A 27,767-nucleotide genomic window follows, 5' to 3' on the forward strand; every position below is an offset into this window, starting at 1 on the left:
TACAATTTTATGTGCATAATATAAATAGAAAGTATCAAGTCATACTGAAAAAATGGCCCAAAAAGATAAAAGTAAGAGAGGCAAGATGAGCCAATTAGTATGATATATCTTCTCAGGTACACATTTCTAAGAAATCACAAAAGAAAAAAATGTAACTTTACAATAGAAAGACCTGGCAATTGCCACTTTAGCACTTTGGTCACTCAAATAATAACAATGTGGCAAACAGGGAGGTATTATGGTAGTCAAGCATTGCAAGAGCAAATATTAAACATTTTTTAAAAACATAGATGAGGAGCTGGAGAGATGGCTTAATAATTAAGAGCACTTGCTGCTCTTTCAAGGACTTGGGTTCTGTTCCCAGCACCTACATGGTGGCTCACATTCATTTGTAACTCCAGCTCCAGGGGGTTCCATACCCTCTTCTAGCCTCCATGAGGCACACATGTGGTACACATACATACATGTAGGCAAACACCCATACACATAAAATAAGCATAAGTACATTTTAAAAAATATACAGAACCTGAATGAAATAAGCAATGAGAAAGTTATGAGAGAACAGGGGAAAAAATTTTTCCATTGTTGAGACAAGGTCTCTCTCAGGTTAGCCTTGAATTCAAAGATCCACCTGCCCCTTTCTCCTTCCAAATGCCGGGATTAGAAGAGCATGGCACCATGCCAGCCTGAGAAATGTTTAAAGGTGAACTAAGCTCACTTAATTTTACAAAAGAAGATATTCTCTTCAAGGCAAGGAGGAAACTTGGAATGCTGTGCCACCCCTTTATTGTAGTAAATGAATCTCAATTGTTCTCGAACAATGGAGGACCAAAATTTAAGCGCAGTAGCCTGACATGTACTTCAAGGTTGTTGGAATACTCCATAGAAGAATATGTTGATCAAAATCGTATCAGTCAAGTTGGAAAAGCTGTAACTAAAAGAGCCGAAAAGCTAACTGAACTCTCTAGAAAATGCACAGGAGAGAAGCTCTAATCATTTTACTGCTTGGGACCCACATAGTATCATGATCTAATAGACTCTATTACTGTGCTGTCTGCTGAGACTCAGGCTGGTACACATCCTGCACACTTATCAGCACAGGGCTCCCTCAGCACGTTGCCTCTTTCTGACCAAGATGCAAAACCCTTCTTTAGCTGGCACACTGGAGAACAGTACTGAACCTGGGCTTGTTAGGAGGGTATTTCTTTCTGTAAAGTTAAGTTCTGTGAGCATCCCATTGAATATACTATGTGGCCTTACTTTGGTGCTTACACCTCATTCAGCACAGTTGCTGTTATTCATTTCCTTTGGATGCTTTTCAAGAAGTTCCCCTAAACAAATATAAAAGAGTTTGATTTTGTTATGATTGTTGGGGAAATCAAAGTCCAGCAACATGTCCACATTTACAAGGCCTGCCAAAAATCTTTTCAGTGTGGACTCCGATGTTTTGTTCATTACTCTTTCCAGCGTTGCCCTGGTTGTATTAGTGAGTGCCCAATTGACTTAGGCATTGGATTCCATCATGTAACATATAATGTATGCATTTTTTAAAAACTGCAAGCTAGCCGGGCATGGTGGTGCACACCTTTAATCCCAGCACTCGGGAGGCAGAGTTTGAGGCCAGCGTGGTCTACAGAGTGAGTCCAGGATAGCCAAGGCTACATAGAGAAACCTTGTCTTGAAAAATCAAAAAAGGAAAGAAAAGAAAAAACTGCAAGCTAGGCATGCACACAGCACTCAGGAGGTAGAGATAGAAGTAGAGCCTAGTCTACAAAGAGAGTCCAGGACAGCCAGGGCTGTTACACAGAAAAACCTTGTCTGAAAAGGCAAAACAAAACCAAAAATTGCAACTGTAAGAAATTTAAAACTTTTTATGTATTACATTTTCAGGCACACACATGTACACATGCAGAGATCAACTTTTGAGAGTAGGTTCTCTCTTTCCATCATGTGGATCCTGGGGGGTCAAACTCAGGTCAGCAGGCTTGGTGGCAAATACTTTCCCTGCTGAAAAATCTTGCCAGGCCTAAAATGATTATTTAAATAACCTAATTCTCTAATTACAACAGAACAATTACTTAAGGGGGGCGGGGGAAGGTGTCCTTACTTGTAAGAGATGCATGCTGAAGACTTTGCAGCATGGTATCAAAATGTATTTTTGGTTGTGAACCTAGCCTTTAACAGCTGAGCCGTCTATCTTTCTTAGCCCAAAATGTCTTTTTAAAATATGGTTTAAACCCAGTAAGAACATAGCAGCATGTTGAACATAGACGAAAGGCACTATTTAGTGGGAGGTTTTGTGAGCATGAAATTTTGTATGATGAAGCATTTAAAGTATCACTCAGACCCTCTGCTAAGCTGTAATACTTTACAACTGTGCTACAAGGAAAAAAAATAATAAAACCCAGTAGTAACTTAGCTAGTAGCAACAGAAACTGGTAGTCATTCTAAAGAATAATATGATGATGTAGCCAAAAGTAATATCCTTAGTCCTAATTTTAAACAACTTTAGGGAATACAGTCTAACAGAAAAATAAGAAAGGCATATAAACAGATGTTACAAAGGCACAACTGAAAATTGCAAAACAATTAAAAACAAACTGAAAACCATTTAAACTCCAAATAATCAAGTTTATGGGAGATGCATAGACATGACTAAAAGTGATCAATATTGTTACCAAATAATAAAATATGATACAGAAGACTCTGGGTTAGATTCCAAACACTAAAAAACAAAAACAATCTATAAAAATCTATATGTGCTGGTTGTGGTGGTGCATGCCAGTAGGATTGCTGAAGGAGGCAGAGGCAGGAGGATCATGAGTTTGAGGCCAGCCTGGGCTACACATTTAGGGGTTAGTGAGATGGCTCAGTGGTTGAGAGCCCTGCCTGCTCTTCCAAAGGTCCTGAGTTCAATTCCCAGCAACCTCATGGTGGCTCACAGCCATCTATAATGTAATCTGATGCCCTCTCCTGCTGTGCAGGTGTGCATGCAGGCAGAACACTCACATACATAAAAATAAAGAAATATTTTTTTAAATCTATATGAATTAAGCTTGTAAAGACGGGGGTTCATTTTTGTTTTTGTTTTGTTTTTTATTGGGTTTTCTTTCTTTCTCTCTCTCTCTCTCTTTCTTTGAAACAGACTTTCTCTGTGTAGCTCTGGCTATCCTGGAACTCCCTTTGTAGACCAGGCTAGCCTCAGAGATCTGCCTGCCTTTGTCTCCCCAGTGCTAGGATTAAAGGCAAATGTGCCAGCAGGGACATTTATTCTTTAAACACAAAATCAAGACCTGCCTTGACACAACCAAGGAAAAGTACCTGAAGACCATGACTGGTCACACTCTAAGTGAGTCTTCACTATTTAAGTACAGTCCTGCTGTAGACAAAGCCAACAAGCTTCATGGAAAAGAGAAACCGTGGCTGGTAGATGACTCAGTAGGTAAAGTGCTTGCTGCCCCAATGGAAGGACTGAATTTGTATCTTTAGAACCCTTGTAAAAAGCTGGGTCTGAGGGATGGAGAGATGCTTACTGGTTAAAGAGCACTGGCTGCCCTTGCAGAAGACCAAGGTCCAGTTTCCAACACCCACATAGTGGCCCACAACCATCTATAACTCCACTTTCAGGTGATTTAATGCATTCTTCTGACCTCCACTGGCACCAGGCAGGCAAAATATCGACACACATAAAAACAGAAACATGATAGCACACACCTATGGTGGTTCAAAAGAGATGTCCTCTCATAAGTGTCAGTTGGTAGTGGTTTGGGGAGGATCAGGAGGTGTGGCTTTCGTGAAGGGCCTGTGTCACTGGGGACGAAGACGTACAGCATTAGAGCTTGCTCTCTCTGCCTCCTGCTTGCAGTTCATGTGTGAGTGCTCCTCCTACTGCGATGCCTCTATTCTGATCACATGGCTCTAAGCCTCTGGAACCCTAATGCCACAGATAAAGCCTATATAAAGCCCATACATCAATCAATTATGAAAAGATCTAACAATGGTTTTTAAAAGGTGCTCATAAAACAGAGGGGGAATATACCATCTTCTCCTAAATAGGCTAAATAATGATTTGTTCATTTTAATTTTTTTTAATGAGGCAAGTAGCACACCATCTAAAATATACTGGATTTTAGAAAGGACTGCTGAATTAGATCAGCATATAAAACTCTTAATTCCAAAAATGGAAGACAAGAAATGTGCTGTGTTGAGGAGGAGAATATGCTCTTGTCTCACAGGAAACAAAAAGTGATGTATTCCATCCAAACTGATGGAAATCACATTAGACACAGGGAGATCTCCTGAAGATCTTGGCTGAAGACAGAAAAAAAAGAAATCAAGAAGACTCAACAGGACAGGTAACATAATTTGCTGATCCCTCTCATGGGAACAGATCTGAGACTGACAGAGACATGAAAATGTCACCAGCCAGAACTTAAGTTATGCACAGTCAATAAATCTTTGGCTACAAAATCCTCAGGACTTATGCTATTCTTTTAAATGGCATAGATAAAAATTTATATTGCATTTTGTTACCTTACCTGCTCGAACAGAGCGCAGAGAGTCATCTTTATCTGAATTGTGCTCTGTGCATATTCCATATGTATATTAATACAAAAATGCATAATACCATTGAAAGTTTATATATTTTGCAGAGCAAGAAGACAAGACACTGAAAAAGACAAGTAGACCAGGAGATTGAACCTCACAGACAGCCTCAATAATTGCTTCCTCAAAAATCTATATCCAGGACAATTTCAAAATGGCTAGCTAGACTGTCCAGCATCAGACTGTTACAGTCTGGACTTCAGATAAGCTCTGAGCTTTCTCAGCATTCAGAGACTGTACAGCAAAAGTTACATCTAGCTTCCCTCCCCCCTTCTTCCCTCCCCGCCCCGCCCCCTCCCACCCCACCCCACCCCACCCCCGCCCAAGACAGGGTTTCTCTGTGTAACCTTGGCTGTCCTGGACTCGCTTTGTAGACCAGGCTGGCCTCGAACTTAAAGCAATCCACCTGCCTCTGCCTCCCGAGTGCTGGGATTCAAGGCTTCTGCCACCATGCTTGGCTACATCTAGCTTTCTTAAGACTGGACAATGTCTTAAATTGTCTTGGACCACCAAAAGGACAATGTCCCAAATCAGCAGGAAGCAATTTAAGAAAACTATGCCCCATTCCTAAGAGGTGGTGGATGGTTTTTGGTCATTCAGTGGGTGATAGATGTTTGTTATTGTTTTAAAGGGGCTGGTTATAGGGGATTGAGCCACCAGCAGACGTCCAGGAGACATCAGGAAAAAGAGCTGGAACAAAGAAAGCTACAAAGTGCAAGTGTCTCTGGGATGCACACTGGGAGGAAACCAAATTAACTTAGAGGGTTAACAATAGAGTAAAACTACTCAGTTGTGCTGTGAAGCTTGTTAAAATAATATAATAGAGTCACAATTCTTTGTGTGATAGCCAGGTATCACAATTTTATAAAAATAACTTTAAGAAGCCAGGTGTGGTGGCGCACGCCTTTAATCCCAGCACTCAGGAGGCAGAGGCAGGTGGGTCACTGTGAGTTTGAGGCCAGCCTGGTCTACAGAGTGAGTCCAGGACAGCCAAGGCTACACAGAGAAACCCTGCCTCAAAACTCCCCTCAAAAACTACAAACAAACAAACAAACAAACAAACAAACAAAAACTTCAAGGGCTATAGAGATGGCTCAGAGGTTAAGAGCACTGGCTGTTCTTCCGAAGGTCCTGAGTTCAAGTCCCAGGTGCCTCACAACCATCCATAATGAGATCTGGTGCCCTCTTCTGGCATGCAGGCATACATGCAAGCAAAACACTGTATAAATAATAAATAAATCTTAAAAAAAAAAAAAAAAACTTTCAACACCCAAAGCTCAAATTCTTTCTTTTATAAGCTGCCTTGGTTGTGGTGAAACTACAACAAGAAAAAAAGTAACTAATACTCTTATAGTCCCAGTACTAGGAGGTAGAACAAAAAATTCCCTGGAGTTCACTGGCCAGCTAGTCAAGCCAATCTGTGAGCTTCATGTTAGGTTAAAGAGACTGTCTCTTTGTCGTCTTTGCCATCATAACAACAACAACAACAACAGTAGCACTAATAGTAGTAGTAGTTGACGACAGCGGCAGCGGCGTTGTAGTAAAAGTGGAGAGCAATCAGAGAAGATACCCAGTTTGAACTCTGGCCTCCACATGGGCACACACACCTGGCATGTACTATATATATGCCCTTGCACACTAGAGAGCACATGTACCCACACCCCACTCCAACTCAGACAGGGGGAAAGGGGATCTCTCATTAGTTTGGATAGTATACAACTTTTAAAATGTTTCTAATAGTCAAATATATGTTTTAAATGTATGTGTGTGAGTGTTTGGCCTACATGTCATGTACATGCACTACAAGTGTACGCCTGATGCCCACAAAGGCAGAAGAGCTACCAGAGTCCCTGGAACTGGTGTTATGAAAAGGTTGTGAGCTGCCAGGTACTGTGAACTGAATCCAGATCCTCTGTAAGAGCAACAAGAGAGCTCATAGATGACCAAGTCATCACTTACTCCATCAGTCAGATCTTTTAAAGAATATGAAAAACTTAACAGGTATGGAGAAAAATCAAGAGCAGCAATAAGAACTTTGAAGAAAAGTCTGAAAGAAAATGAAGAGTAATATGATTATCAGTGCTTAGATCCATGGACAAGCTTTTAAATAGAAACCTTGAAAAGAAACTGCCTACAGATGACTGACTGGAAAAGAGAGACAAGGTTTACTGGGCTATTCTTCTTCATAAGGGGGGTGTCTTCTTGACTGTCTTAAAATTACTGCCATGAACAAATGAAGAATGCGTTAAATCACAGAACCTCTGTTTTTCTTTAGGATGATTTACTTATCCATGATCATACTGATAACTGTCCCTAAAGTTTGAATCAGTCATACAAAACTTGAATCACCAACTATTTAAAAATTCTTCAATGAGCAGCAGGGCAGTGGTGGCACCCACCATTAATCCCAGTACTCAGAAGGAACTCTGTAAATTCCAGGCCAGCCTGATCTACAGAGCTAGTTCTGGGACAGTCAAGGCTACACAGAGAAGCCCTGCCTCAGAAAGGGGGTGAGGAGGGAAGGAAGGAGGAATTGTGGCCAGGCGGTGCACTCCTGAGATCCCAGCACTCAGGAGGCAGAGGCAGGCTCATCACTGTGAATTCCAGGCTGCTCTTCTAGAGGACCTGGGGTTCGATCTCCAGCACCCACATGGAAGCTCACGCCTGTCTGTAACTCCAGTTCCAGGGCCTCTGATACCCTCACATAGGCATGCATACAGGTAAAATACCAAAAAACATAAAAAAAAATTAAATTATAAAAAAATAGTAAGTAGAAAAATGTGTTTGTATTAATTTTTTCTTATTACTCCCTAAACAATACAGTATAACTAATTACATAGCATTCATACTGTATTAGGCATTATATAATCTAGAAACAATTCCCAGAATACAGGAGGACACACAGAGGTGAAATGCAAAGAGGACAGCATTTTATACAGGGTACTTGAGCATCTATGAGTTTGGTATCCAAGAGAGTCTGAAATAATTCCTCCATGGACACTGAAGCCCAAACATACTCGCTCCCTGTGCACGTCTCCTAACACCTGGTACACATTTAATATATATTCATCACCAGGCATATTCTCTGGCCAAAACCACTCATTTTCCTTTTTTGTTTTTTGGTTTTTGAGACAAGGTTTCTCTATGTAACAGACCTGGCCGTCCTGGACTCACTTTGTAGTCCAGGCCAGCCTTGAACTCACAAAGATACGCCTGCCTCTGCCTCCAAAGTGCCCGGATTAAAGGCATGCGCCACCACACCCAGTCCCAAAACACTAATTTTCACCTTAATGGTTCTGAATATATCATCTCCACATATGCTGACAAGTTATACACAACACAAATTTTTTCTACTGAAAATTCATATTTTGAGCCAGGAATGGTGACGTACACCTGTAATCTCAGCTCTTGGGAGGCAGAGTGGGCAGATCTCTGTGAGTTCAAGGCCATCCTGGTCTACAAAGAGGGTCCAGAACAGCCAAGGAAACACAGAGAAACCTTGTCTCAGAAATAAAAACCACAAAAAAAGAAAGTTCATATTTTGTTTTCTTGGTACTATGGACCCAAGACAGGCCCTTGAGCATTCAAAACCACACTCTATCACTGAACTACATATCCAGTCCCAAGGACGTCATTTCTTAGAAAACAGTCACAGCTACTTATTATGTCAATTCATATAATGTTGGCATGTACACATACTGCTCTTAGCTAATGTTCACAATGGGAAAGGTGTTTAAAGTACATCATGTGGGAACTGTTTGATTTGCCTTACTCTCTTCTCACTATCTAGGCCAGGCTTGGTAGGAAATAGAAATCCTCCTGCCTCAGGCTCCTGAGTAGGCATTACAGGCATATGCCACGGCACCCACCCTTGATTTTTTTAGTCTAATAAAATGCAGTTTACCTACTCTTCCCAGCTCTTCTGGCATTTGGTGGGAAACGATGGTGCTTCCCCCCTCCCCCAGACAGGGCTTCTCTGTGTAGTCGTGGCTGTCCTTGGCTCGCTTTGTAGACTAGGCTGGCCTTGAACTCACAGAGGTACACCTGCCTCTGCCTCCCAAGTGCTGGGATTAAAGGTGTGCGCCACCACCACCCTGTTGAAACAATGGTGCTTTTATATTTCTTCAAATATTTAAAATTCTTTAAGTCTATATTTCATAGAAAGGCCAGAGAGTCACTTTCATAAAACGTTAAGTACATATGGACAGGGAGATGGTGAGGTGCTCAGTAGATACAGGCACTTGCTGCCAAGCCCAATGGCTGACGTTCAATCACAAACTCTCACAAGTTGCCCTCTGGCCTCCTTATGCACATAAACAACAAAATGAATAAAGAAATGTAATTTTTAAAATGTATTAATATTGGAAGAGACAACCCAATGAACAATTTCCCAAACAGGAATCTGATTCACAAATTCATCACTATTTCTTCCCATGAGACCTCTGTTTGATCTTTAAAAAATGAAGTAAGTGGGCCCCCTATGGAATGAATATTCAACAGGCTTAGTATTATCAAAGGAACTGGCTAACAAGAGCTTTTGTTCCCTGTTTGTGTGCATACTGGGAATGCTGAAGTTAGACACTGATGTATATAGAATACAGATAGCTATTTGCATATTTTTTAAAATAAAGTGGAAAAAGATTTTTTAAAAATTTTTTAAGTAAATAATATGCTAGATTACACAACAGGTACACATTGGAGCCAAAGGCAGAGAAAGAATGTAGCCAACAGCCTTGGCCCAGCCCTCAAGAAGCACCCATTTGGGCTGGAGAGATGGCTCAGAGGTTAAGAGCACTGGCTGTTCTTCCAAAGGTCCTGAGTTCAATTCCCAGCAACCACATGGTGGCTCACAACCATCTATAATGAGATGTGGTGCCCTCTTCTGGCCTACTGGCTCACATGCAGGCAGAATATTGTATAAATAATAAGTAAATCTTTTTAAAAAAGAAAAGAAACATCCAATCTAATGAGTAGGGAGGGAATAACCAGCTCCATGACTTCCCTTTCTTCCTGTGTTGATCCAGAACTTCACAAAAGAGCTTCTTTTCCTAACAGTTTTCATTACAACACTAAAAACTTTTCATGGCTTCCCACTGTTTACTCAATCAAGTCCAATTCCCCAGCCTGAAACAAGATCTTTCAGTGGGCCTGACCTCAATTCCTGTCAACCACATGGTGGCTCACAGCCGTGTATAGTGTGATCTAGTGCCCTTTTCTGGAAGGCAGGTGAACATGCAGGCAGAACACTATACATAATCTTTTTTTTTTTTTTTTAAGATTTATTTATTTAGCTGTTATTTACACAGTATTCTGCTCCCATGTGTGCCTGCATGCCAGAAGAGGGCACCAGAACAGCCAGTATTCTTAACCTCTGAGCCATCTCTCCAGCCCTACATAATAAACCTTTTTTAAAAAGTCTTCCATGATCCAGGTATGTGGCATAAACCTGTAATCCCAGCACTCTAGAAAGAAGGCAGGAGTATCTCAAATTGAATGCTAACCAAGCCTAGAAAGAGGATGTCTCAAAACAAAACAACAAACACAACCCAAAAAGCCTTCCATGGTTCATTAGCATACAGCGCACAGGTTAGGAAGACTTTGCAACTAGACTGCCTAGATGCAAAATATTATCAATTGTTACCTATGTTTCTTGCTTAGTTTACAAAAAGGGATTTTTAAAAACCAGAAGCAGCTTCACCAAGTTACTATGAGGATCAAATAAAATACTACCTGTGAAATGCTCAGCACCTACACAGCAAATAGTAAGCATGCAAAGTATGAGCACTGCCGCTCCTTCTAAAATCTTGAAAAAAAGCTGGGTGTGGTGTCACACATCTTTGATCCCAGCACTCAGGAGGCAGAGGCAGGCGGATCGCTGTGAGTTCGAGGCCAGCCTGGCCTACAAAGTGAGTCCAGGACAGCCAAGGCTACAACAGAGAAACCCTGTCTTGAAAAAAAAGTATCATCAGTGTTGCTGCCATTCAATCTTCATTTCAAGCCTTATCTCCAAAAACACTGTGCAACAACCTGTTTTCCAGGCAAATTAAACTCTTATTTGTGTGTGTGTATGTGTGTGTGCATGTGCGCGTGCACGCGCATGCAAGGAAAACTTTGTTAAGTCAGTTCTTTCCTACTTTAATGCAAGTTCTGGCCATCAGACGCAGGAGCAAGTGCCTTTACCTACTAAGCTGCCTCACAGGCCCCAGACAAGACTACTGTTCCCTAAGCACAAGCCACCACACTCATGACTCATCAGTCTGTAAAACAGCGTGTCATCGGCAAGTACTAAGGGTTGCACCGTTCTTTTTTTTTTTTTTTTTTTTTTTTTTTTGCTTTTCGAGACAAAGTTTCTCTGTGTAGCTTTGACTGTCCTGGATTCACTTTGTAGACCAGGCTGGCCTCGAACTCACAGAGATCCTCCTGCCTCTGCCGAGTGCTGGGGTTAAAGGCGTGCACCACCACGCCCGGCTGTTGCACCATTCTTTTTTTTTTTTAAGATTTGTTTATTTATTATGTATACAGTGCTCTGTCTGCATATACACCTGCATACCAGAAGAGGGCATCAGATCACATTATAGATGGTTGTGAGCCACCATGTGGTTGCTGGGACTTGAACTCAGGACCTTTGGAAAAGCAGCCAGTGCACTTAACCTCTGAGCCATCTCTCTAGCCCTTGTTGTACCATTCTTAAGGCTCTACTTCAACTCCTTAATTCATTATAGTCATCACACAAATTCTGCTATATTCATCTTGAAATCCTGTAGATCCTACAGTATAGAATTCTAGTCAGTTTGTGGCATACATGTAGTCCTTAATAAAATGTTAAAAGAATGAATTCCTGCTTCCTCTCTCTTGTGGAACTGTTAAGATAGCAGCTCCATACCACAAGTTCAAAGACCTCTTTTTTGCAATATTTGTGTAAACTGTCTAGCAAGTTCTTTATCACCAGTGTGGTAACTTCTAATATAGCACAGCATCCAATGATAGTAGATGCCTAAATGTCCATAGAGTTGAACTGAATTTTACCTTATCTTATGTTAAACTCTCATTTTACTCGTTGTGTTCAAGTACTGCTCAGCTTTTAAATATATCTTAACATTTAACCTGCGCATAAACCCAAATCTATTTTCGGTCATTGTGACTTTATCCCATTTGCTATTTCTTAGTTTAGGAAACAATATTCAAAATTTTAAAAAAAGAAAAAAGAAAGAAAAAGAAAGAGCCAAAAAAAATCAAATGTCTACAGAACCATAAAACTAAGCCAGAGCACTGCAGATCGCAAAGAACTAGAACATGCATCAGCCTACATGTTTTGCTGAGTTTCTCTATGAAAGACTATGAGCTTGGTGTTGACACATCTTCTAAGTTTTCAAGACAAGTCAAATTTGGGAGTTTGTGTAAACATTTAAAGACATTAAAAATATTGCATGAGCCAAACAAAATATGTGTGAGGGTCAAAGTCAACCACAGGTTGCCAGTTTGTATCCTCTGCTACAGAAATTATTTGCAAAAGAAGTGAGGAATTCCATTCCAATAGAGAGTTACGGCAACCTTAAAACCAAACCATCCCTTCCGACCATCTCAGCCTAGCTCTCAATCATTCTTAATTGAGAGCCAAATCTGTGTGACAATTGACTGAACTACAGTGAGTCCCCACTTTGTGCCAGGTGCTCGGGAATGAGACGTGAAGAGTGGCTATAAATAGCAGCTAACAGTTATTGAACATTTTGTGTCAGGCACTGTTCCACGTGTTACAGGAATTAATTTAATCCTTTTAGTAACTCTATTAAGTAAGTTCTATTATCTTTATTTTAAAGATGAGGAAGCTGAGGCACAAAAGTTATATAAATCTTTCCCAGGTCATGCAATTAGTAAACAGGAAAGTTGAAACTAGGACCTCAGATTCCACCAAAAAGCTTACAATTTGAATGCAAATGCTATTCAGTATTTGGTATTGACATAAGTGATTATATATAGATGATATAATGTAACTGCACCTCACCTCATCCCACAAAGTGGATCAGAGATTTAAACATTAAAGGCTAAATAGTTGAGATTCTAGAAGATGATGTACACAGTAACTAATAAGGCCTGGAGAGATGGCTCAGTGGTTAAGAGCACTGTCTGCTGTTCCAAAGGACCTGGGTTCAATTCCCAGCACCCGCATGGCACCTCACAACTCTCTGTAACTCCAGCTCCAAGGGATCTGACACCTTCACACCAATCATATAAAATAAAATTAAATAAACTAAAAAAAATCTTGGGGAGGAAAGGATTGGTAAAATTGACATTAAATTCCCAAAGTTTTAGCAACCTTATACAGGTTTATTTTAATTAATTTATTTAAATACTTTTATTTTATGTGTATGAGTGTTTTGCCTAAACATATATATGTGTAGTGCATATATGCAGTGCCTATGGAGACCAGAAGAGGAAAATGGATCCCCTGAAACTGGACTCTGTTGTAACTGGAAAGTAACCTGGGTCATGTGCAAAAGCACTGAGTGCTCTTAACCACCTAGCCATCTCTCCAGCACTCCTCCCACTTTTTTTTTTTTTTTTTCAGTGCAGAGGATCAAGCCCAAGTCACTGAGCATGCCAAGCAAATTCTGTCACCAAATTATGTATTCTCAACTCTCAAGAGTTTGTTGTTGTTGTTGTTGGTGGTGGTGGTGGTGGTGGTGGTGGTGGTGGTGGGTTTTGAGACAGGGTTTCTGTGTAGTCCTGGCTGTCCTGGAACTCACTCTATAGATCAGGCTGGCCTTGAACTCACAGAGATCCACCAGCCTCTGCTTCCTCAAGTGCTGGTATTAAAGGCGTGTGCCACCACACCCGGCTATCTCAGAGTTTTAAAATATATTACAAACTGAGAAATTACATTTGTAGTACATATATATGATGTATTATATATAATTGAATACGTAAAGGAGCACTTTCAGAAATAATCCAATAGAAAAATATATAATCTAACAGAACAAGCCCCAGTTGAGTATAAAATGTGTAACCTGACACTACCACAGTTAACCCATTCAGCAGATTCCAAAACAGTCAATTTGCTATGATTGAACAATAAAACACACTCTGTCACAACTGCTCAGTTCTGTCACTGGAAGCATTTAAAGCCATAGATGTAAATGACTGTGGTGGTGTTTCCATGAAACATTAGTTACAAAAACTGGTGGTTGACAAGATTTGACCTATGAGCTAGTTTGGTAGACCCTAATGTAGGAAACTATGTTTCCTACACTATAGGAGTGTACACTCTACTATTTTCGACATCTCGCCCTATCTTTCATGTCAGCTAATACCTCTAATTTTTCTAACCAAAAACTACACTACATACTACAAGCAACAACAGCAAAAACCCTATTACTATCTGACAATTTTCTATTTATCTTTATTTCACTGGAAAAAAATGTTTTTGACAGTCATCATCCAAACTAGAGTTTAAAATGCTTCCTTATTACTCACAGTACCAGTTATCAACACCTGGAATGCCCAATTCTGATCAATGTCCACTCTCTGAACTTTAATTTAGGCCCGCATCTTTCTTTCTTTTCTCTTGAGTCTATGCAACATATCTCAAAAGAACATCTATTTGTGCTGGGAAGATAGCTCAGTCTGTAAAGCGCTTGTCTTCCAGGCATGAGGACCTGAGTTCATCCCAGGAAACACATAAAACAAACAAACGAACAACAACAAAAAATAAAAAACCCAGGCATATTGGCGCACGCTTGTAATCTCGATGCTGAAGAGGAAGAGACAGGCAGAATCTTGAGGCTTGCTGGCCAGTTAACCTACCCTACAGGGTAAATTCCAGGCCATGAAGAGACTCCAACAATATTGCGGGGGGGGGGGGGTGGCGGTGGCAGGGGAGTGGGAGGATAGGAGAGAGGAGGAAGAGATACAGGCACAGACAGACAGATACAGATGAATGCAGGTCAAGTTGAACAATGCCTGATAAATGACAACAGAGATTGAACTCTGGGTTCTACACGTATGAGCACACACATGTGCACACACATATACACACATACACAGAACATCCATTCATTTCCTAAAAAATAAACCATCATATACCTCCCCTCCCAAAAATCTTGACTCAGGCCATACTCCTCAGTCAAGTCTTTAACAACCTTGTCTTATCTCTGACCATACTTGCTCTACCATATTCAAGGCACATGTCTTTGAAATTACTTCTTAGCTGGTGGTGGTGGCGCACGCCTTTAATCCCAGCGCTCAGAAGGCAGAGGCAGGCGGATCACTGTGAGTTCAAGGCCAGCCTGGTCTACAAAGTGAGTCCAGGCTACACAGAGGAAAATCTCTCTTGAAACACCAAAAAGAAAGAAAGAAAATTACTTCCTAATGTGCTGGTAATAGAGTATATATAGGGCTTGGAAGATGGCTCAAGTGGCTTGTCTCAGAAGGGTAAAAGGACCTGAGTTTGCAATGGTAGTCCTTACATAAAGGCAGGGTGCTACAGCACACATCTGTAACCCCATTGCTTGCCTGAAGCTCCCTGGCTAGTCAGCCTTGCTGAATCAATAAGCTCCAGGTTTAGTGAGAGGCCCTGCCTCAAAGAACAAAGGGTGCACTCGGGAGGCAGAGGCAGGCGGATCGCTGTGAGTTCAAAGCCAGCCTGGTCTACAAAGTGAGTCTAGGATGGCCAAGGCTACACAGAGAAACCCTGTCTCGAACAACCAAAAAAAAAAAAAAAAAAAAAGAACAAAGGGTTAGGACTGTAAAGTGACTCAGTAGTAAAGCCACTAGCTGTCAAGCCTGATGACCTGAGTTTGATATGGCAGACCCATAAAAGTGGAAAAAGAGAAGTGAGTCCCACAAGTTGTCCTCAGATTTCCACACGCACAGATAGCTAAAGAACAGAAAAGAAAATATCAAGGTAAAAAAAATAGTAGTAGGGTAGAGAAGCCATTAAGTAAGACACCAAAGTCAACCTCTGGCCTCACATGTGTACACCCTCATCCTATACACACACAGGGCCTACAGTTCAATAGTAGAGTGCTTACCTGGACTGAGCAAGGCCTTGAGTTTGATCCCTACCACCACAGTCACAAAAAGGTTATGTGTACAGATACATCAGCATAGACTTTGTAACTATTTTAATGCAATTGCTTTTTTTTTAATCCAATGCACTTTACTTTATACAATTAAAAATATTGTTTTCACTCAGGGAGCCAGAGGCAGGCTCTGTGAGTTCGAGGCCAGCTTGGTCTATAAAGAGAGTCCAGGACAGCCAAAGCTACACAGAGAAACCCTATCTTAAAAAAAAAAAACTGAGAGAGGTCTACATGCTCCACTAGATGCTGTGGCACACCACTTTGCATTATAAAGACCCAGAAAATATACCTGTGGTGTTTAAAATCCTTCCAACTTCTCTTGGTTCAAAGTCCCTCCTCACTCCTTTTGTGCTGGGGATAAAACCAAGGACCTTACGTAGTATGCGAGGCAGATACTCTACCACTGAACCACATCACCAACCAATCAAAATCTTTTTTTTTTCCCCCCCTAAATTCCTGAGACAGGGTCTTTACTCTATAGGCCAGGCTGGCTTCAAACTTGAAGCAGTCTCCTGCTTCAGCCTCCTGTGCTCTGAGAAGAGACGTGAGCCACCGCACCCAGCTTCTAAGGCTTTTTTTTTTTTAATTGTGTGGGGCGCTGTGTTGTCATTCCTTACTGTATCCATTTACAGTAGATTTCAGGACCTCCTAGAATATCACAAGCATTATATAAAAATGGTATCATATTTGCATATCCCCTGTACCTGTAATATCCAATATAAATGTCACACAAACAGTTCTTAAGCTGTCTAGTTTAAGGAATAATGACAAGAAAAAAAAAGTATGATTAGCACAGATGTAATTTTTTTTTTTTTAATGAATGTTTTTAATTTGTGATTGGCTGAAGTTGCAAAACCAGGGGACATTAAAAGTCAACTATATGCAATAGGCTGATTTGTCTCATGGTCCTTTGGAACTCTGAATTCTTTATAATAACAGAACTTAAATCAGACACGATGGAGAGCCTAGGTCTCCGTCAGGGTTCTTTTTTCCCTTTTAGGCTTTTTGTGTTCTGCTCTGCAATAAACAAACATCTAGAAGAGGAAGGGCAACTTTTTAAACTCTACAAAGGGGTTCTTTCTCGATGCTTTTTTTTTTTTTTTTTAAGTACCAATAGAGAAAAATCTAGGACATATCCAATAATTGATTATCTCTAGTCTTTTATATTCCACTCAGCCGTTGTACCGACAAACTTGTTCAAATAAAAATTAATGGCTCTCTAATATATGGTGCTTTTTGACTTAGTTAAACTCCGTTGAGGCAGTGAGTTGAGCAAGGAAGCAGGAGCCACCAGGAGCCCCAGTCACCAATATGTTCTGCCTTGGGAAACCAACTACCTTTCTATGTCTCAGGCTAAAACCACTACCTGATCTGAAATCATGACGCGATCTCCAAAGCCACTGAAGTTTTTCCCTATTCATTCCTCACCATTCTAACTGGTTTTTAACAAGACCTTTCAGATGACCTCCTCAGGTGACCCTGCTCTTTAAAGCTGCTGTCCCCTTCCAGGAAAGACACTTTGGGTCACCGCCCCCAAACAGTCAGGTCCCTCCTTTTAAAGACAACTCCTTAAGCTGATGGAGGTTCTGTCCTTTCCTAACCAGTTCCACTCTTGCTTGCCGTTTGCTCTCTGTCAAGCTCCTACATCCTACCCCCACCACCCTTTCTTTCCTCTTCAAGTTCTTCCCTTTTCCTGTTGCTTACCTCCAAACGGGACTAGAGGCTCCTTGGGGCTCAAAGGTCCAGAGACCCTTGGGAGTCATAAAGACTGGACATTCAGCACCAGCGCCTTTCCAGTCTGACTCCCGCGTCAGTATCCTGCTCCGATACCCGCGTTCGCAACCCCCATTTCTAAGCAATCACCTCCTTTGCACGCAAAGAACTACTCCAGCCCTGACAGCCAGGACTTGGCCCCCCGAGCCGCCTCCCTCACCCCTAGGTATCACTCTGGGGTTCGGAACGCTACGCACGGCCTAACCCAACTCCACCGCCAGCCACCCCCTCAGCCCACCAAGCCCAACGCCGGTCCCGTTCGCTCCTGGGGTCTTTTCTCCGCGCCCCCAGCCCGGACCTCACGCCCCACGGGTGCCGGCTCCGGGGCCGGAGCGCCACCCCGCGCAGCAAGCCCCTCGGCCGCCCTGCACTCTTCGCAGCGCCCCGACCCCGAGCCCCGCACCCTCCCCACCGCCGACCCGCTGCACCCGCCCGCGCCCCGCCCGCAGGCCCCGGGCCCGCTCCCCAACATGGCGACGGGGACACGAGCGCGGCGGCGGGTGGGGCGGCTGCGGGCCCGGGCCGCACTCAGGCCGAGCTGCACGGCGGCCCGGCGCCATCTTCGCGCGCCGGGCCCGGGCGGCGCCTCCTCCCCACGAAGCCAACCGGGCCCGGCCCGGGACGCCCGGCAGGCCCACCCCTTACGGGCCAGCGTCGCCCGTCGCCTCACCTGAGCGCGGCCCCGGCCCTCCCGGGCGGGCCTCGCAGCGCCGGCCCGGGCCGTGCGTGCCCAGCGCCCTCGGCGCGTCCGTCCGCCGGTCCTCGCCTATGTCCGTCTGTCCGGCCGTCGGCGCCCGGCCGCCCGCAGCCCGACCCGGCAGGGCCTCAGGGAGCCGGTGGGGAGGGGGGGGATGGGCCGGACCGGGCCGGGGAGGGAGGGGGAGGGCAGGAGAGAGGGAGGGAGCACGGAGGGGGCGGGGCGGGCCCGAGGGGCGGGGCCCTGTCCACGTGACCGGGCGTCCCCTGGCGCGCAAGGTGGAGCGCGCGAGCTAAGGAGCTGGCGAGCGTGCGAGCTCGGGTGCTGGGTCCGACCTCGGTCTGCTTAAGACGTCCAGCGCTGTCCAAGCTGGTGGCTGTGTGCTGGCCATGTTAACGCTCCACGCCTCAGTTTGCTCATCCCAACATTGGGGATAACAGTATTTCCTTGCGCAGGGGGAATGGGGGGAAGACTTGGAAAGCGCTCGACACAGCGAGCTAATGGTGCCATTATTAGCATAGTGTCTAATAACAGTGGCGATAAAGATAACCTGTATTATTCTCCTATAAATTAATATTCCCCTATTTTGTCCCACCACCACCACCTTCAGTAAGTGCTCACAAAATGTAAGTTGCGTGAACAAGTGTAGGCGGGCGTCTGGCCTCTTCTCTCTACCCTCTTCCCAAAGTGGGAACGCTATCTGAATTCCCTGGATCACCCCTTAGCTTCGTGATATTCTTTGCCTCTGCATTTCAGCTTCTTCCGCTGTCAGAGGGATGCGTAGGGCAGATGGAGTCTTAATAGCTCCGTTGTATTGCCTCATCTAAGAGAGGGAGTCTGGAACTCTTTCATTGCACAGATATTTCTTGAGCATACACTGTGTGTGTGCAGGAGCCGCCCTCACCATCACCCTCAGCGTGCTCCTCTACTATTTTCTCGTTAGTAATATTCCTCAGTCAGAAATCTGAGTGTGCGTCATTCACTCTCTTACTAAAAACGGCTCGACAGAATCTAGATGTGTGTGCGTGTCATGAAGCAGAAGGAAAACTATTTGAGAGGAGAAAGTGGGTGGGGCGGGGGAGAATAAAGGAACGTGAGGTGGGTATAAATGTGATGTGCGTGTATGAAAATCCCATAATGAAACCTATTATTTTAAAAGATTTATTATTTTTGTGTGTATGGGTGTTTTGCCGGTGTGTGTATGCATGTGCAACACATGTACGTGTGTGCAACACGTGTGTACCACCCATGTATGTGTGTGCGCCACACATGTGTATGCCTGGCGCTTGTGGGGGTGAGAAGAGGTGTCAGATATGGGAACTGGAGCTACAGTGTGTTGTAAGCTGCCGTGTGGGTGGTGGGAATGGAACCTTGGGTCCTCTGGAAGAGGGGTGAGCTCTTAACCTACTGAGCCATCTCTCCAGTTCCTAAAATCGTTGCTGTTGTTAAATTTAAAAACCCAGCCTGGCAAGATGGATCAATGTGTAAATGCATTTGCCCACCAAGCCTGACCACCTGAGTTCCATGCCCGGAGCCCACAGGACGGAAGAGAGAAACCGCTCCCACGAGTTGTCTTCTGACCTCTTGAGCCTGTGCATGCATACCCACATGTGGAGTCAGGGTTTCCCTGTGTGGCCTTGAATATCCTAGAACTGTAGTCCCAGAACTCTGTAGACCAGGTTGGCCTTGAACTCACAGAGATGCACTTGTCTCTGCCTCCCAAGAACTGGGATTTAAGAAATGCACCACCGTTACCGCCCTGCTAAAAATGTTTTTAAAATATTTCACTTTATATGTGTATGAGGTTTTGCCTGCGTGTATGTGTGTGTACTGAGTGCATGCCTGGTACCTGCCTGTGGAGGCCAGAAGAGGACACTGGATCCCTTGGAACTGCAGTTACACATGTTTATAAGCCACCATGTCCGGGCTAGGAACTAATCCAGTACTCTCCTATCCTATACAGCCAATTTTTAATGTATAAAAAATGTAAGCCATATTTCTTCATTGATCTTAAGCTAAAGAACAAGCAAATCTCTCCCTGGCTAGACATTGTATCACCTCCCTAGTAGTAGACATTGTATCACCTCCCTGGTGTAGACATTGTATCACCTCCCTAGTGTAGACATTGTATCACCTCCCTGGTGTAGACTTTGTATCACCTCCCTGGCATAGACATTGTATCACCTCCCTGGTGTAGACATTGTATCACCTCCCTAGTGTAGACATTGTATCACCTCCCTAGTAGTAGACATTGTATCACCTCCCTGGTGTAGACATTGTATCACCTCCCTGGTGTAGACATTGTATCACCTCCCTGGTATAGACTTTGTATCACCTCCCTAGTGTAGACATTGTGTCACCTCTCTGGTGTAGACATTGTATCACCTCCCTAGTGTAGACATTGTATCACCTCCCTGGCTAGTCTTTGTATCACCTCCCTGGTGTAGACATTGTATCACCAGGCGTATTTCAGGCTGGCCTTGATCTTACAGATTGACATGCCTCTGCCTCCCAAGTGCTGGGAGTAAAGGTGTGCACCACCACTGCCTGGCTGATTTCATTCTTTTTATGGATAAATAATATTTAATTATGTATGTATGTATAATAGCTTCTATATCCACCTGATGGTATTCTAGGCTGATTACATAGCTTGGCTATTGTGAATAATAGCACAGTAAACATGAGTGTGTAGGTATTTCTGTTGTATGTTAACCTAGATTCTTTAGGTATACTTACATGAGAATGCTATAGCTAGATTATATGATAGGCCTTTTATTGTTTGAGGAACATTCATACTAATTTCTCCTAAGGCTTGATTAATTTATGTTCTCATTTTTCATTTTATAAAAAGTTATAATTTAGAGGCTGGAGATACAGCTCAGTGGTTAGGAACACTGACTATTCTTCGAGAGGACCTGAGTTCAATACCCAGAACCCACATGGCAACTCACAACTGCCTGTAACTTGAAGATCTGACACCCTCACAAGACATACATGCAGGCAAAACACCAGTACACATAAAATAAAAATTAAGAAACAATAAAAATAAAGAAGTTATTTTAAAAGTTATATAATTCATATAAATAAAATATAAAAATATTATATGTGTGCCTTTTTTGTTGTTATTGCTGTGCTGGGAACTTGAACTCCGGGCTTTGCACATGCTAGACGCATGCTTTCCTACTAAGCTCTTTCCCCCGTGCACCTACTAAGTTGTTTATCTGATGTTCCTGTGATACCACCACCCAGATCATGTTGCAGATCAGTTCAACCAGAAAATCCCCTTCTGTTCCCTTCCAGTGAAGGTCTGTCTCATCAAAGGTAAGAATCATCCTGATTTCTAGCATTAAATTTATTTTGTCAATTCATGATTGTCTTGCAAACAGAATGCATAACATGTACTCTTGTGTGTTAGCCTGAAAATGTGGCACAACAAAAGGGTCACTTTTGTTTATCATAGAGCGAATGAACTGCTTGGTTAATCAATCTGAAGACTGGAATGAAAAATGATTGATTACTTCATCCTGCAGAGATGGGGTCTTGACAACAGCCAGCTACCTAGAGTTGGAGATGACATCATCTGTAGTGATATTTGTGAGAATTCTGGGATTTTGATTTCTTTAAAAACACAGAACCATTATAAGGATGTGCTTTCACTTTAATCCCAGATGTATGGAGGCAGGGCTGCTTTAGACTGTCCACAACAGCTGACTATGATTTGCCTGGTGCTCTAGTAGAAGCGTGGTTTTGCCAGCTGCAGATAATTTCTGCGATTGTGTGACATTTGGAATTCTTGGAACTTTTCAGAGTGTACATAGATGCTAGGGCCCCAAGAGAGGGTGTGGGTGGTTGTTGGTCATCAGGGAGGTTGGTGATTGTTACTAGCTGTGGTCAAAGAAACAAAACAAAACAAAAAAATAAGAAGAAATTAAGTTCAGGATCTCTTTCTCTCTCTCTCTCTCTCTCTCTCTCTCTCTCTCTCTCTCTCTGTGTGTGTGTGTGTGTGTGTGTGTGTGTGTGTGTGCATGTGTCTGTCTCTCTCTCTGTCTCTGTCTCTCTATCTCTTCCCCTCTCTCTCTCCTTTCCCCTCTCTCTTTGTTTCTTTTCTATCTAGTGTTGGGGTGAAGGGGGTGGGGAGACTTGAATATAGACAAATCACCAAAGAAAACATACAAATGGCAAATAAGCACATGAAAAACATTTGACTTCAGTAATGATTAGGAAAATGCAATCAAAATCACAATAAAGGATCTGGGTAAACAGCACATGGAAAATGCAAGCATAAGGACTTAAGTCTAACCTCCCAGCACCCACATAAAAAGTCTGGAGTGACGGTCTGCACCTGTAATCCTAGCACTGGGGGTGCAGTAGGTAGTTCCCAGCCAGGCGGTGGTGGTGCATGCCTTTAACTCTGAGTCCCAGGACAGCCTGGTCTACAGAGTGAACTTAAGGATACCTGGAGCTACACAGTGAAACCCAGTCTCAAAAAACAAAAACAAAACAAAACAAAAGCTAGTTTTGCAGAGGTCCAGGTTCAGCAGAAACTGTCTTGTAAAAAGAAGATAGTGCTGGGCCTGGTGGTGCACACCTGTAATCCCAGCACTTGGGAAGCAGAGGCAGGTGGATCTCTGTGAGTTTGAGGCCAGGCTGGTCTACAAAGCCAGTCCAGGACAGCCAGGGCTCTATTATACATAGAAACCCTGTCTTGAAAAGCCAAAATAAAGAAAGAAATAAATATAGTGATAAAGAAAGAAGCCTAACCAACTTCTACACACACACACACACACACACACACACACACACACACACACACACACTCACAATCACAGTGAGAAAATGGGGCTGGGGTATAGCTCAACTGGTAAATTTCTTGCCTAGTGTGCATGAAGGAAGCTCTGGGACTGATCCTCTGGACTGCTGAACACCTGTAATCCCCTACTCAGGAGGTAGAAGCAGAAAAACCAGCCATTCAAAGCCATCCTCAGCTATACAGTGAGTTTGAAGTCAGCCAGAGCTACATGAGACCTTGTTTCAAAAGGGCAGAGGGAGATAGAAAATGACAGTCATTGGCAAGGACATGGAGGGGCCAGAACCTTCCGTGTTACTAGCGGGACTGTAACTGTGGAAGACAGCCTGACAATTCCCCAAAAGGGTAAACATGGAATTACTACATGAGCCAGCATTTCCATCCAACTTAAGGTGTTTAAACTGAAACTGCATACCCCTGCTTGCAGTTGGTCATGACAAGCAAAAAGTGGAAGCAATTCAAATGTCCAACAACAGACGAAAGATGAGCAAAGCGTAGCTTGTGTTGGGAAATACTATTCAGCCTCCAAAAAGGAGGAGCTGGGAGGATAGTATGTGCTTGACCTGAACAAAGACATCAATTCAATTCCCAGGACAAACAGAAAAGAAAAAATTTTTTGTTTGCTTGTGTTTTGTTTGTTTGGGGTTTTCTTGTTTGTTTCTTTGTTTTTTCGAGGCAGGGTTTCTCTATGTAGCCTTGGCTGTCCTGGACTCACTTTGTAGACCAGGCTGGCCTCGAACTCACAGCAATCCGCCTGCCTCTGCCTCCCGAGTGCTGGGATTAAAGGCATGCGCCACCACCGCCCAGCAAGAACAAAATTTTTGATACATGCCACAATGTAGTTGAGCCTTGCCATTATACTAAGTGAATTAAGCACAAAAGAACAAATATTGTATGATTCCTCTTATGTGCACAGTCGGTTCATAAAGCTGGATTAGTGGTTCCCAGAGGCTGGAGGAAGCGTGGGTCTTGAAGCCTTTCTTTCATGTGTCCAGGGCTTCAGTTCCTGAAGGATGGTGGTGTGGACAGTAGAGATGATTGTGGTGGGTGTGCTTAGTGCCACTGAGCTGTTCACTTAGCGTGGCTGGAATGTAGTCAGGGTCTCTAAGAGTCACAAGTAAGGCAACAAATATATATATATATGTGTGTGTGTGTGTGTGTGTGTGTGTGTACATATATGTGTGTGTATGTATGTATGTGTACTGGGATGACATACAGGAGACTGTAGTCCAACTAATCTAACAATGACTAGCTGTGAAGAGAAAGTCCAAGAATCTAGCCTGGGTGCCCCAGCTGGTCTTCTGTATAAGCTGGGATCCCAAAGAAGTAGGCTCCAATGCCAGTGAGGGAATGGATGTGCTAGCAAGGTGAGGGGAAGCGGGCAGAGTGAAATCGTCCTTCTTCCATTGTCCTTATATGGACTTCCAGCAAAAGGTGTGGCCCAGGATCTGAATCACAGTTGTGCCCTCCATTTCCGGATTGAAGTTCATTCTAGGTGTTGTCACATTGACAACCAAGCACAGCCATCACAAATTTTATATGCATACACACACACACACACACACACACACACCCCAGGCCATCATCAATCCCCACTTTTAAGATGAGATCCCAATGTATAGCCCTGCTTGGCCTGGAAACCACAGAACTTTGTCCTGCTTCCCAAGTGCTGGGATAAAAGGTGTTCACACCATGCCTGGCACCAACTCACTCTTCAATGTTGTACTATTACTATTATTTCAGTTATGTGTATATGGGGGGGGGGGGTACGCATGCGCGCTAAAGAGTACTATGCCCACGGGGACCAAAGTTGCTATCATAGGATGTGGATGCTAGGAATCTAGTTCTGCTTCTCTGAAGAACAATGCACATTCCTAACCATTGAACCATCTTTCCAGCCTCCGGCCTCCCATTTAAAAACAAAAACTCTTAGTTCTTTGAAAACTGTACCTTTCAGCCGGGCAGCGGTGGCGCACGCCTTTAATCCCAGCACTCGGGAGGCAGAGGCAGGTGGATCGCTGTGAGTTTGAAGCCAGCCTGGTCTACAAAGAAAGTCCAGGACAGCCAAGGCTACACAGAGAAACCCTGTCTTGAAAAACCAAAGAGAAAAAAAGAAAGAAAGAAACAAAGGAAAAGAAAAGAAAAGAAAACTGCATTTTACAAATTTTACTTTGCATGCAAGCATATATGTGCGCATATTTGTAGACATGCTTATACTTAGGCAAAAGTGCGTGTGTGGGGGTCAGAGGACAACTATGTGGGGTTGGTTCTCTCCTTCCACAATGTGAGTTTCAGAGAGCAAACTCGGGTTCTCAGGCTTGGTGGCAGACACCTTTACCTGCTGAGCCATCTCACCAGCCCCTAGTTTTTTGTTCTTGTTTTGAGAGTTTCATGTAGCTCAGACTGCCCTCAAACTTGCTTTATAGCTGAGGACGACCTTGGCCTTCTGATCCTCCCGCATCTGCCGAGTGAGCACTGGGATTATAGGCATGAGCCACAGTGCTTGGTTTTGATCATTTTTACTTGGTTGTCCATCTCCTTAAACTGAAGTCCCTGGGTTTTCAAGGCTGTCCAAGGATACAGAGACGTAGGGAGATAGGCAGCCCTTGGGCATCTGTATAGGTAATAGGGTTATAGGCCACAGAATTGCTTCCTGCTCATGGGAAGGCAGCATAGGAACAAAAGTAGGCCATGAGTTGGATCATCCAGGAGGATGGTTACGAGGTGGAACTGAAGCAAAGCGGCTGCTTCCTAGCCACTTGGTACCCGGCGGATGCAACCTCCTTGTACAGGGTAGGAAACTAGGACCAAAAGGAGAAAAATGACTTGTCTCTCAGGGTCCAGAGTATTTTCTCTTTTATCTCGTGTGTGTGTGTGTGTGTGTGTGTGAACATGTATGCACATGTGTGAAGGCTACCTTACTTTTAAAGTGTATTTGTGTGCTACATATGAGAGTGTGGATACACGCATGGCGCAGTGCACACATGGAAGCCAGACAAGTATTCTTCGTCACATCTTGCAACCCTGCTGGCCTTACTTATGGGAGCTCACTGATTGGCCAGTGAGCTCCGGGGATCCCTTTGTCTCTGCCTCCCTGTGCCAGAACTGCAAGTGTGTGCCACCAGGCTCAACTTTTCAGTGGGTGCTGGGAACTCATGCTCAGGTCTTCATGCTTGCATAGCAAGTACCCTCCCAGCCCTTTGCTTTGAAATCTTTACATGGCTTTTGTTGTGTGTCTCTAATAGACTGTGATCTTCCTGGGGGAAACTAATTACCCTTTTAATCTTTCTGTTGCTTCATCTGTAAGATGCAGATACCAGGGTTCTGAACTCTTAAGGTTGTGGGGAGATTTAAGTTGTTAATATGTACAAATGCTCAGAAGCATGCTTGGCACAAATGCTACCACTAACAAGCAGCAGAGTAGCTGACGCTTTGAGAGAGGCTGTTTCACGGAACATTTTGAACAAGAAGAATAGTCCCACAACACACAGGATTACTCTGGATTCTGACTTAGGGCAAAGAAAAAAAGCAAATCGAAGAACTAGAGGTATGGATCAACGGTATCGGTCAGTGCCTCACTCATCCATCATCAGAGAAGTTTGCAGTGGATGGGAACTTACACAGAGGCCCACAGCTTGGCAATGCACAGAGAGTGAGAGATATTGGGAGTGCCTAGGACTAAATGGAATGTCTTCATCAAGCCCTCCCTTAGGGGTCAGGGACTATGCAGAAGAGGAGGTGGGAATATCTTAAGAGCCAGAGGTGATGGATGACTCCAAGGAAACAGCATCCTCCAGATACAACAGGACCAATGCACATATGAACCCACAGAGACTGTGGCAGTACGTACAGGGCCATGACAGACTCAACTAGACAGGGTTCAGGATGACAGGGGGAGCTGCAGACAGGCTCCTACCCCTAGCCAAGAGGCTATCTGCAATTGGTACCAGCTTGTGAAGGAAAAATTAGTCTTTTAAAATGGAATCTATAGTAAGGGAAAGATGGGAGGAAGGGAGGGAGGAATGGGAGGATACAAGGGATGGGATAACAATTGAGATGTAATGTGAATAAATAAATAAATAATAGTTTTTTAAAATATGGAATCTATTAACCACAGTTGAGAGGAGGCTCCATTCCAGGAGTAGATGGCCAACACAAAATACATTCAGTAGTATTTTTCAGACATTTTGTTTCATAAAGCTTTGAGTGTTTTATTCTTTCATTCTTCACCCCCCGCCCCCCGTGGTCTTGTTGGTCTTTTGCTTGTATATTTTGCTTTCTCGTTTTGTGTTTTGTGTGTGTGTGTGAGTTTCTTTGTTGTTTGTTTTTTTAGAAAAGAGGGAGAGAGGGAAGGAGGGAGGGAGCAGCTGGGTGGGTAGGGAAGTGGGGAGGATCTGGGAGAAGTTGGGAGAGGAGAAAGGCATCATCAGAATATATTGTATGAATTTTATTTCTTTTATCCAAAAACAAACAAATGAGTTTAGACAAAACCAGTACCATAGCATCAGATTATAAACAAGATTTGTTGGGCAACGGTGGTGCACACCTTTGATCCCAGCACTTGGGAAGCAGAAGCAAGCAAATCTCTATGTTCCAGGCCAGCCTGGTAGAGAGTAAGAGAGAGAGAGAGAGAGAGAGAGAGAGAGAGAGAGAGAGAGAGTGTGTGTGTGTGTTCCAGGCCAGAAAGGACTACACAGAAAACCCTGTCTCAAAAACAAAACAAAACAAAAACAAAAAGCAAATTTGGCTGGGCATAGTGGCACATGCTTTTAAATCCCAGTGCTTGGGAAGCAGACTCAGAAGGATC

General features: G+C 43.5%; 1 protein-coding gene across 2 annotated transcripts in view; it reads right to left on the reverse strand.

The window, feature by feature from the left end:
• The window catches only part of Ncoa6 (nuclear receptor coactivator 6), an 86,938-nt gene extending 68,750 nt beyond the window's left edge, over positions 1 to 18,188 (reverse strand). Inside the window, exon 1 of one of the 2 annotated variants that reach the window (XM_051143580.1) lies at positions 18,127 to 18,188. The gene's annotated coding sequence lies outside the window, so the exon portion shown is untranslated. The remainder of the gene's footprint in view (positions 1 to 18,126) is intronic. The other variant, XM_051143579.1, reaches the window with a different exon arrangement.
• Between the last annotated feature and the right edge of the window lie 9,579 nt (positions 18,189 to 27,767).

The sequence above is a fragment of the Acomys russatus genome, chromosome 4, assembly GCF_903995435.1.
Source record: "Acomys russatus chromosome 4, mAcoRus1.1, whole genome shotgun sequence".
NCBI classification, from domain to species: Eukaryota; Metazoa; Chordata; class Mammalia; order Rodentia; family Muridae; genus Acomys; species Acomys russatus.